We start from the raw sequence: 12,382 nt of genomic DNA, 5'->3' as shown, positions 1-12,382 counted from the left end.
TGTTTCTCTTGAAATTATCATGTTTTCTTTGATTAAAATATCCACCATTATTAACCGGTACACCTAGTACAAGATGGTATCTCTTTTTTGTTGCCTGATGTTATTTTCATCATCATTTTAAAAAACATTTTCCATTACCAATTTATTATCCTGTAAGAAAGTATCAGTTTAAAAAGCTCCAAGTCAAATATGGAATCACCATCTTTTTTTAGACCTTAACATTTTTCAATGGAACAGCAGAATCTCAGGTTGTTGTTGCCCCCCCCCCCCCGCAGCCCCCCAGAATTTTTAGGTTTAAAATTCTAATAGGAAACTGTAAGTCAATTATTAAATTTTGAATGCTTTCATTGAATTATTAAATTTTGCAATGGGTTGAAATGAAACATGTGCTCATTCCAACTAAACTCAGCAGGTATTTATTAAACATTTTGTATGTATATAAAATACAATAGGGGCATAAAGATAAGAAATGGTCTCTCTCTTCAAGAGACTTTTAGAAAAGACTACAATAGGGGCATAAAGATAAGAAATGGTCTCTCTCTTCAAGAGACTTTTAGAAAAGACTGCACTAATGGCTTCACTACACAGAAGGGTTAGGGCAATAAGAGAGAAAGAATGTGAAAGAAGAGCCTTTTTACAAAATAATCACATGGTAAAATCTCCTTATTTTATAAATGAAGAATTTAAGTCTCACATAAGTTAAGGATCTTGACTCACAATAAAACAAGTTAGTGACAAAGCTGATTCCTCTACTCAAATGTATTTCTACTGCCTAACTTAGTGGTTAACACAGAAATAGTTCTCAGGGTCTGTTGATTGGATACTTTTTTTCATTGTACTATACTAATTTATAAAATTATAGGTTTTGAAGAGTAAAACAGCTTTAAGAATATCTTATCTAAAAAATCTCATTTTAAAAATGAGGGAATTGAAACCAGAAAAGATAAGTGATATGTAAAGTCACATACTAATTAATAGCTGGTTTAGAATTGAGGTGTTTTTAATTCTCAGCAGTTTGTACTTTGGCCATATATATTAATATAGATAGGGCACTGTATGAAGAGTATTACCACAAATCTGGTAAAGTATTACCAGAACTTTAAAACAAACTACCATTCTTCAGTTTTCATTCAATTAATAAACATACTAAGCTCCAGTTATATGCAGTATCTTGTGCTTGATGCCAAGAAGGACATGGTTCTTGATCTCAAGAAATCTTCATTGTTTCATTTACCAAATATCAACTGAGTAAATATGGTGTGCAAAGCATTGTGGGAGGCAAATTAAAACAAACACATTAAGGGCTGAAAGCAATGATAGTCATGATAAGTCATATACTCAAATAATTATAATTTAGTGAGGATATAGGAAACTAAAGTGATATAGGTATTCAGAATAAGAAGTTACATCATCATGTGGATATTGTGAGGTACTCTTGAAAGAGCAGTTGAGGTTGACTTTGGAAGAAGATGTGTTTTCAACAGAGATAAATGAGAGTCAAGGAGACACCCAGCTAATGTGATAGAACGAGGAAAGACATGGAAGCAGGAAAACTTCAGTCATCTTTTGGGTCAAAGAGTGGTGCAATTCATATGGAACATGGTTGACATTTTAGGAGCAATAGGAGATAAAGATGGGAAGATAGATTAGAAACTGATGATGCACAACCTTGAATACTTGTAAAAGAGTTTCAAGTTTATTCTGCAGAGCAGGGTTCTCAGATGTTAGCATGCTTCAGAATCATCTGAAGGGCTTGTTAAAACACACATTACTAGGCCTCATCCTCAGAGTGTCAGATTCATATGTGGGAGGTGGGGACCGAGAAACTGTATTTCTAACAAGCATTGCAGGAGACAAAGCAGTGTCATTGAAGATTGGAGGCCTCTCATCAGAGCAGTGGGAAATTGGTAGCAGGAAGTATAATGGGTTGGAGGAAGGAGACACTGGATTAGAGGAGACAAATTCTAGTCCCAGTGTGAGTAAAGGAGGTCTAAACTAAGGTGGGGGAATAATGAAAAGGACAAAATAGACATAAGATATGCCTGAGAGTAAAATTCACCCAAGGTAACAGAGAAAAATGGTATACTACCATGGGATAGTATTTTCTCTCTCTCTCTCTCTCTCTCTCTCTCTCTCTCTCTCTCTCTCTCTCTCTCTCCCTCTCTCTCTCCCTCTCTCTGTCATATTCATTGATCCAATCATTGTCACTATCCAAATTCTTTAGCTGCATTACCTTACAGAAGGCCACTGCCTACCTTTGGGCTTTAATTTTTGAACTTTAAATTGAGAGAGTTGGACAAAATTCATAGTTTCTATCCATTTTATTTTTTAAAGAAACCATACATTTCTTTAAAATTGGGCCAGGCATCAGTGCATCTCCATAGAACTCAAGGGGCTTCTGAAAGCAGAGTTTGGAAACCACTGCAATCTCTGTCTTGTTCACCCTAGCATAAAATGCTTTCTTAATTATAATTGCAAATTAATAGAATACTTTCCCCCTCCCCCCAAAAAAGACATATGCTTAGTGGCAGCCAGAAATAACGCTCTGGAAAAAGCTTACCCAGTTGGTTAATTATAAAATAAACAGATTTCAGCATATCCTAAAATAGATATTGCTTTGGTGTTATTTATACCAATGAAGACCTAGAAAGAAAGGGAGAACAGTGCAGATCAGAGTCACACTGATAGTTAATTCTCAAAAGGTTAAGGCATAGATCATTAGCTCATCTATCCTCATTCAGAGAATTAGGCTAAACTAGGTTTCATGTTTTTAAATGAATTTTTTGGTTATATTTTAGACTTAACTTTGGAAACAGCATTCTGGATTTAAAGACCTCAAATTAGAAGATGAGTCTCTTACAATTACATACATTTATGTTTTGATTAGTAATTGAAGAGATTTGCTTTTATTTCTACCATTATTGCTTGATATAATCTAGCCTTTTGTCTTCCAAAAGAAATACTCTAAAATTAGTGTAATGCATGTCTGTATTTATGATTTAGAGAAAGTACCCCTCTCCTGGGCACACTGACAACACTAATGAAATTAAATGCCCAGGAAAGAAATTACCAAACATAATTTAATTGCCCCTAACAACAAAGCTGAATTTGGGTGCCAACAGTCTCTTTTAGAACCACAGGTCTTTTTATGATGAAAAAAGTACTTTAGCAATAACAAGTTTCAACAGAAGCAATAGATGTGTGGGAGAAAATTGCAAACAGGGACAGGCATAACATTTTATTGTAGGTGGATTTTTCCCTTTCCCCCTACATGATGTCAGTTCTGTATGAACTTAATCGCAGTACATTACTTTTTTTTTTAGAGATTTTCATAACTTGTAAAACCCACCTGGTTGCTAATGTTAGTTCCCTTTTTAAAAAAGAACAATTGTTCAGAGTTTGTGAGCCTTATTTGAAAATGTTCAAATCTGCTGGGTTCGAATGGGGCCAACTGAAACTTGGTCCTAAACTTCGGCCAGAGAGATCATCTCAGACAAATGTGGCTCATCTTGCATCACAGCAGAATTCTCAGAAATACAGAATTATTATCATTTTCAAAAGAATGTAGGGATAACAACAAATATTAGACAAAGGAGTTTGAGGGAGCATTATTATTATTATTATTATTATTATTATTATTATTAAAGGACAGATTCAATCAGTTTTAATTGAAAAAATGGAACATGTCTTACATAAGGATCTTCTAAGTTAGAGATGTTATACCTACCTGGGCGTTACAGAAGATACACAAACCTTCCACAGATAGATAGTAGTTTTGATAAAGGAGTTGAGGAACAACTTAGAAACTGTATACAAAGAGAGAATCGGGAGACAGGGAATGCTTCAGGAGGCAAGATCCTTAGAAATTGTCTTGGAATGCAGTTTCAATTGTATCAATATCATGTTCCTGGTTCAATTTCTTGAACTCTGCCACTTAGAAAATGTGCTCAAGATATGTTTGACATCTTGGTGGTCCTTGGTAGTTTATTGGTTGTCCAAGAACGTCAACATCCTTTCTGGCATGGAATTCCAGGTCCTCTGCAGTATACCTATTGGTAATCTGAGCAAGCCCTGCCTTCTCAGAGGAGAAAGGCTCATCTAAGTCACACAGCTCCAGCAGAGGAGATGACAATTCCCCGACACTGGGATGGAAAACCACTGGCTGAAGGGCTGGCTGAAACTGAGGTTGGATGAACTGGAGAGGATCATGTTTCACATTTAGTTGTTCATGTGCCTTGAGGACCTTGAGGAGGGAAGTGGTATCCAGCAGGTAAATGGACAGGTTGAAGAGCGTGGTGAAGTCCCAGGGGTTCTCTTTGCCACCCTGGAGACCCACTCGAAAGCACTCTCACAGGGTGTCTATGTCAGGCAGCAGCATGGAGTCGGACACCTCTGGGTCCTCGGCCTCAGTCTAGTTTACGCAGATGCCTTCTGTTGTGAGCCACTTGAAAACAGCATCCATGCTTTGGCTGTTTTCTTCTTTACCAAATATTGGTCACTAAACATGTGACATGAGCCCAGCACTGCCAGCTTCACTGTGGTTCTTTGAGTGATAGAAAGCTAGACGGGTCTGTTAAGTGGGAAACAGAACAGCCACTGCTGCTGTCATGACACTCCAGGTGGCACCGAGAGGACTTACAAAGGTAAGCGCCTGGCCTGTTTCGCTGCTCTCTTCAGTGTTCCAGGCACGGCCTCCCACACAGCCTGGCTGATTGTCCTGCTCAAGACTCCATTGGACTCCAGAGCTTCTTTAGGATGGAAATAATTACACATTTCTAATCACAGAATCATTATTACCCATGATTCCATGTTCTTCCAGGAGAAAGTTAATACTGGTGTCAAAACTGGATTCCCCGCCCCCTCCTAGCATCACAAGGATGTATCCACTAAGTCAAGGTATTTCTTCAGGACCTCACACTCAACTGCAGTAAATTTTCCCCTTGGTCCAGCTGAAATCCAGAGGTTCAGCCCAATTAACTTCTCAGATGTAATTCTCTTTTAAGCTCTGCATCTTCCAAAGGCCCCGGAGTCTCTTCTGCATAGATTTGTAGCCATTGTTGGCAGTAAATATTTCCTTTCTCTATGTATTGAAAAGAATGGTATTCCGAAGCTCTTTCTCCATGGTTACCTGAGGCCAGGTGACCACCATCCTCACCAGCCACATCCCAGCATCCCAAGGCCCGGTATCCAAGACCGCATAGCAACAGTGGAGGCCGAGAGGTGCGCTGAGAAAGCATGGGTCAGGGCGAGCGATTATTTTCTTAAACTATGCATATTCAGAAAAATTGAGTTTTGAGTAAATTGAGGGGCTTACTTATAGCAGCACAACTATTAATGACAGAGTTAGGACACTAACCTTCTGAAGAGTAGTATCATGGGATGCCCACATACAGTGCTAAATGATTAGGCTCTGGTGTATCTGTTAATATGTACTCCTGCTGATACTATACAGATCACCACCACAAAGTGGGAAGGAAGTAGTTGTGCATGGTGTACTGTACCCACCTCCCCATTCTTGCCTTAAAAAAATAAAACCTTTTTTCTGCAGATGTACATTTACCCATGAGATGAGCTAAAGAACTTTTACTGAGTGACAGGATTGATGAGTTGACGGATTATTTGGGAGTAGACCCTATGTCAGATTATGTGAATCATCTGCCCCCTTTTCCGTGTGCCACACTTTACCTCTATAAGTAGAAAACATAAAGGTATTGACTATTGATTGTACCTTTCAATTAATGCTTGAAGCTTGAATATTTTTATATAGTCTAGAATTAGATTACTTTTAAAAAGTGATATAATAAATGTAATATATAATATATGATCTAAGTATTCATTTTGATGAATTTTTATGTCACTCTTCAACATTTTATTATGAAAGTTTTCAAACAGAGAAAAGTTGAAATATGTGTACAATGAGCCCCTATATTCTATCACTTAGACTCAGGGTGGACTGAGATTCATGAATCTACAGATTTTGTCTTTCACAAATATGGAAAAATTTCAGCCATTATTTATTCAAATTATTTTTAGGGGGCCTCATTCTGTCTTTCCTCTCTTTATTGGAGTCCAAAAATTCTGTTAGACTTCTTGATATTGTCTCATGAGTTCCTGAGGCCCTATTCATTATTTTTAATCCTATTTTTCTCTCTATTCTTTAGATTGAATAATTTGCTTATTTGTATTAAAGATCAGTAATGCTTCTGTAATTTCCAATATGCTGTAAACTAATTCATTGAGTTTTTCATTTCAGCTTTTTTAGTTCTAAAATTTCCATTTTTTTCTAGTTTTAATTTATCTCCCATATTTCCTATCTTTTCTTTCATTATGAGCACTCTTACATACTTTAGCATAGTTGAAATATCTGCTTTAAATTCCTTGCCCGCTAATTCCAATATCTGATCCATGTTGGAGTCCCCAGTCTCCATTGATTGTCTTTTCTCTTGAGTGTGGATGATAGTTTCCTCCTTACTGAACCATTTTTTATTTTATTTATTTATTTATTTATTTATTTATTTATTTTATTTTTTTGAATAAATCTTTATTGTCCAGATTATTACAGTTGTTCCTCTTTTTTCCCCCCATAGCTCCCATCCACTTGGTTCCCACCCCACCCCACCCCCTCCCCTCCCCGCCCCACTGTCCTCATCCATAGGTGTAAGATTTTTGTCCAATCTCTTCCGGCACCCCCCACACCCCTGTCCCCTGAGAATTGTCAGTCCACTCCCTTTCTATGCCCCTGATTCTCTTATATTCACCAGTTTATTCTTTCATCAGATTTTTTATTCACTTGATTTTTAGATTCACTTGTTGATAGGTATGTATTTGTTGTCACTTTGTTGTTCATAATTTTTATCTTTACCTTTTTCTTCTTCTTCCTCTTCTTAAAGAATACCCTTCAGCATTTCATATAATACTGGTTTGGTGGTGATGAACTCCTTGAGCTGTTTCTTGTCTGTGAAGCTCGTTATCTAACCTTCAATTCTAAATGATAGCTATGCTGGGTAGAGTAATCTTGGTTGTAGGTTCTTGCTATTCATCACTTTGAATATTTCTTGCCACTCCCTTCTGGCCTGCATAGTTTCTGTTGAGAAATCAGCTGACAGTCGTATGAGTACTCCCTTGTAGGTAACTAACTGTTTTTCTCTTGCTACTTTTAAGATTCTCTCTTTGTCTTTTGCCCTTGGCATTTTAATTATGATGTGTCTTGGTATAGTCCTCTTTAGATTCCTCTTGTTTGGGGTTCTCTGTGCTTCCTGGACTTGTAAGTCTATTTCTTTCACCAACTAGGGGAAGTTTTCTGTCATTATGTCTTCAAATAGGTTTTCAGTATCTTGCTTTCTCTCTTCTTCTGGCATCCCCATAATTTGGATGTTGGTTCACTTGAAGTTGTCCCAGAGGCTCCTTATACTATCTTCATATTTTTGGATTCTTTTTTCTTTTTTCTTTTCCAGTTGGGTGTTTTTTGCTTCTTCATATTTCAAATCTTTGACTTGATTCTTGGGATCCTCTAGTTGGCTGTTGGATCCTTGTATATTATTCTTTATTTCAGTCAGTGTATGCTTAATTTCTGATTGGTCCTTTTTCATATCCTTGAGGGTCTCACTAAATTTCTCGGAGGTTTCTAGAAGATTCTTGAATAACCTTATAACCGTGGTTTTAAACTCTATATCCAGTAGTTTGCTTTCATCCATTTCTTTCATTTGTGACTTGTTTCTTTGTCTCCACATTTTGGCTGCTTCCCTGTGTTTGTTTCTATGTACTGGGTAGCTGCTAAGTCTCCTTGAGTTGATAGAGTGGCCTTGTGTTGTTTGTGTCCTATAGGGCCCAGTGGCTCAGCCTCCCCAGTCACCTGAGGTGGACGCTCATGGTGTACCCCTTTGTGGGCTGTTTGCACAGTCTTGTTGTAGTTAACCCTTGATTGCTGTTGGTATCACTGGAGGAATTGACCTCCAGGCCAATTGGCTGTGATGACCAGCTGTGTCAATATCTGTTGCGCAGGAGACACCCTTATGGGGCAGGATATGCTTCAGTAGGGCTTTGGTGCTCACTGAGTCTGCCCCTTGAGTGTGTCTCCTATGGATGTGAAGAATTGTAATCTGGTATGATCTCACTCTGACCACTGGGTACACTGGCTCTTGGATCTCCAAGGAGGTGCAAGGTCAGCCACTGTCTGGGGTTGCCCAGCAGGAGCTACAAAGACATCTGCAGATTCCTCCTCTTTGTATGGGGTTTGGAAGTGCCCAGATGAGGCCCAGCTATGAAGCAAGGCCACTGCTGCTGCCAGGCAGTGGGCTTTCTTTTGGAATCTCTGACCCAGCTGCAGTTTGTTTTAGGGGAGAGGACAGACCATTCATATGCAAAAGCTGATGTGCACAGCTTGGGTGTGGTTGTAAATTGGGTGGGGTGGGGTCTCTGGGAATCACTAGGGTGGAGCAAACAGCAATGGTTGCCCTGAACCAGAGAAGTCCCAGGTTCTCCGTGTCCTGCACCCCCGTGCAGGAACAATGATTGCTACGGGCACCTCTAAGAGTAAGCCGCCCTCACGTTCCTGTCCCAATGCCAGCCAGTTCAGTTTCACCCCGCATGTTCCTGGGTCCTCCAGAGTCTCACCCGGAACTGGAGTTCAGAACAAGCTGGAGCTTGTATCTCCCTCCTGGTTAAAGGAGAAGCACATCCAGGTGCCAGCACTTCCCGCGCCTCTGCACCTCTTACCAGTCTCACTGTGCTTTCTTCACCTCTCTAGTTGTGGAACTTCCACTCAGCCAGCTTTCCTGCGGTTCTGGTTGGTAGTTGTTCTGCAGTTTACTTGTGGTTTTGATGTGGTTGTGAGAGGCAGCAAGTATAGGTGATTACCTATGCTGCCATCTTGGTTTCTCTGAACCATTTTTTATTATATTCTGAAATGATATGTTGTAGACACTTAAGATTCTGTAATGTGTGCCTATTCTAGAAGGGCCTTTTGGAAATGTATCTGAGATGTGATAGACTACATTAGAGCAGTTCCAGTTTAAAACAATGTATATTATATTCATAAAATCTCTATCATATGGTTTCCCTACCTTGATATTTGATTTATTCTAAATCCCAGCCCTGTTCCACTTGTGTCCTCAACAAAATCTTCTGCCATTATATCTTCTGTAGCTCAACATCCATAATGCTCTCAATCATGGCTGAAATTTTAATGGTTAAAGATGTATTCTAGGTAATTTTTGTATATTGTCTCTTGTTTCTTATGCACTGATATTAGATATAGATTTTTCTACCCATTTTACAATAAAGAAGTTCAGATTCAATAAGAAATTTCCAAAGCCACTCAGCTGGGAAATGGTTGTTTGGGGATTCAGTTTGTCTATCAGCAAAGCCTGTGCCTTTCCCTACTGCTTCCTTGGTTCAAGGGCACCGTGAACTCTACTTCAGTGGAAGGAAATGCCAGAGTTTATACTATTGTCAAGGTAAGTCATATATTAATTTTATATTAGTCAGCTTGATAAGCTGTAAACAGCCTCATAGATATTTCCTGTTGTTTCTATGGTAAACCTTGATTTACTGGTTTGTAATTTTTCTGGCCCATCCTATTGCTCATTTCTACAGGAGGTCATATTTTAGCTACACCACTAAATCCTTTTTGGTGAAACAGGGAATCAGGTCACTTTCAATTTTATTTATGCAAGCTTGGCTTGAAAAACTTGGATGAACGGCTGGATTTTCTTTGTTTAGGCTATCTTTGGTTGAGATTGTAGGAAGAGAAGTTTATAAACAAAATACAGAAATAGTTAGAATAAGAAAGCCATCGTGTTTGGTTTATTTTCTCAAGTTGATCATTTGAGGCTAGTAGTGTACAGATTAAGAATTTTAATGACCAAAACCTAGAAATATGTGTTGTGCTATTTTGAGTCTGTGTCATTAAAATGTAAGATTGCTAGAGGTACAAAAAAAGAAAGTTTTTGTTGTTTAAAATAGCATATAATATTGATGATCTTTTCAAAGTTGCTCAAAATTACTGTTTAACTCAGAATTCTATGTCTGGCTACCAGAAGATATGGTGATGTTTTTGCTTCTTTTTTTATTCTTTTTCACAGATAAAGCACAATAACATGCACTGTCCACATGGCCTTTCATTGTGTTGTGTTGCAGGAAATTAGCTAACATTCTTGGAATGTGCAATCTTTCCCTGCTCAAGGCTTTTGTTTTTCATCTTTTTACAGAGAGGATTGTTCTTAGCATTCTACCAAGGTCACATCAATAGGGTCACTGTCACAGCTGATGGATACTTTCTGTTATATTGACGGAACAGTGTGCAAAAGGACTCCCAGCCTTCTCTATGTAACACACTAGGTGTCAAGAGATATTTTGAAAACAAAGAATAGACATTTTATTATTATCAGGCTTCTTGTGAATGCTAGCAATTGGTAACTCCAGTTTTTCCCTGGAAAAATGTATTTCTGGGTCACTTTCTCACAAAAGGAGCTTTTCTTTGCCTAACTAATATTTAATTCAAGATTTGTGTTCTTTGCTCTAGCACCTTTGTGATATATATATGCATATATCACATACATGCTATTTGCATTATTGTTTATCAGTTAAGTGTTTTTCATCAGTATGATGGGTTTGGTGAGCTATCTTTATTAAAAGTATCATTGGACAGATAGGAACACCACAATATGGTCAGAATAAACCCTCATTCAAAATTCAGTTTTCCTTTCCAAGTACTTTATGAAAAAAAAAAAAAAAGAGTCTCACCTTCGCTAGAATGCTAGAAGCTAGACCTGACAAACGAGATTATTTAAGTGAAAATATTTAGAATTATTTAAGTAAGGATAAATTTTATGTTTGCTTTATTCACAGATCCTCTGTGTTATGTCCCAGTGTTTTAGGTCTATAGCTAAGTAGGAAATTAATGAGAAAGATTGGGAACTTTAATGAGTAGGAATAAAATTTACAACTGTAAGGTTTTAAATTTTTTTCTTTTCATTACATTTATTGGGGTGACATCCTATTATATAATATAAAACCCTAATATGCAAATTGACTGAATGGCAGAATGACCGGAATGACTGGTCGCTATGATGTGCACTGATCACCAGGGAGCAGACACTCAACACAGGAAGGAGCGCTGCTCAGCCAGGAGCCAGGCTCACAGCTGGCTAGTGCAGCCGCAGTGGTGGGAGCCTCTCCTGCCTCCATGGCAGCACTAAGGAGCAGTGAGCTTAGTGGTAAGAAGCAGCAAGCAGGTGGGTGGTAAGGAGTGAGGGGTCCCGGACTGTAAGAGGGCTCCCGGACTGCTAGCGGGATGTCCATCTGCCAGCTTTGGCCAGATCCCCAGCAGGCAGACATCCCCCAAGGGGTCCTGGACTGTGAGAGGGTGCAGGCTGGGCTGAGGGATGCCCCACAGTGCACAAATTTTATGCACTGGGCCTCTAGCTGGTTAATAAGAGTATATAGGTTTCAAGTGTACATTCTATGATATATGATCTGTATATTGCATTGTGTGCCCACCATCCAAAGTCAAAACATTTTTGATCACCATACATTTGGCCCCCTTTACCCTTTACTATCCCCCACGTCCCTCTGGTAACCACCATACTGTTTTCTGTATCTATGAGTTTTCATTTGTTTGTTTTTACTGTTTGTTCATTTGTTACTTTCTGTATTATATCCCACATATGATTGAAATCATATGGGTCTTAGCTTTTTCTCACTAACTTATTTTGCTTAACATGATATTCTCAAAGTCCATCCAGGTCACAAATGGCAGTATTTCATCTTTTCTTATGGCTGAGTAGTATTCCATTGTGTATGTGTACCACATCTTCCTTATGACCCAGCAACCCATCTTCTGGGTGTCTACCTAAAAATTTAAAAAACATTTATTCACAAAGATATATATGCATCCTATGTTTATTAAAACATTATTCATGGTGGCCAAGACATGAAAATAACTGAAGTATCCTTAGAAAGATGATTGGATAAAAAAGACAACTATAGGTTTTTTAATGAGCCAATGGTTGTTCCACTCTCAGGAGAGTGATTCGGCAGCATATATTTCTTACAAAAGAGAACGGGTAGAGATAAACATATGAGTACCTGTATCTGAGCATGAGGGAGACTGAGAATTAGAATTGTGAGAGAGTCAGTATGAAGGAAACAGATGAAGCAGGGGGGAGAGAGATGTTAGAATACACATAATAGTGAGGCTGAATATTTTCTCTCTCTCATTGCCTACAATCATTTTGGTTCAGAGACACTGAAGTCATTCCTTTGAGTGTTCTAGTATTTCAGTCTAGTGAGATATACAGGGAGATGACCAAACAAGCCTTTGCTTGTGACTAGATTACTCATTTGTTTGTTTGTTTTATATAGATTACTGAAGAAGACTTCT

The 12,382-nt window shown here is 38.4% G+C and overlaps 1 pseudogene across 1 annotated transcript; it reads right to left on the bottom strand.

Annotated features, from left to right (window-relative positions):
* Positions 1-3,859: 3,859 nt before the first annotated feature.
* On the bottom strand, positions 3,860-5,122 carry LOC307103722 (intraflagellar transport protein 52 homolog; annotated as a pseudogene). The gene has a single exon. The product of its transcript is annotated as an intraflagellar transport protein 52 homolog (transcript).
* Between the last annotated feature and the right edge of the window lie 7,260 nt (positions 5,123-12,382).

This window comes from Cnephaeus nilssonii (genome assembly GCF_951640355.1).
Source record: "Cnephaeus nilssonii genome assembly, chromosome: 7".
In the NCBI taxonomy this organism is placed as follows: Eukaryota; Metazoa; Chordata; class Mammalia; order Chiroptera; family Vespertilionidae; genus Cnephaeus; species Cnephaeus nilssonii.
The sequence above is the reverse complement of the archived record's forward strand: the minus strand, read 5'-3'. Positions and strand labels throughout refer to the sequence as shown.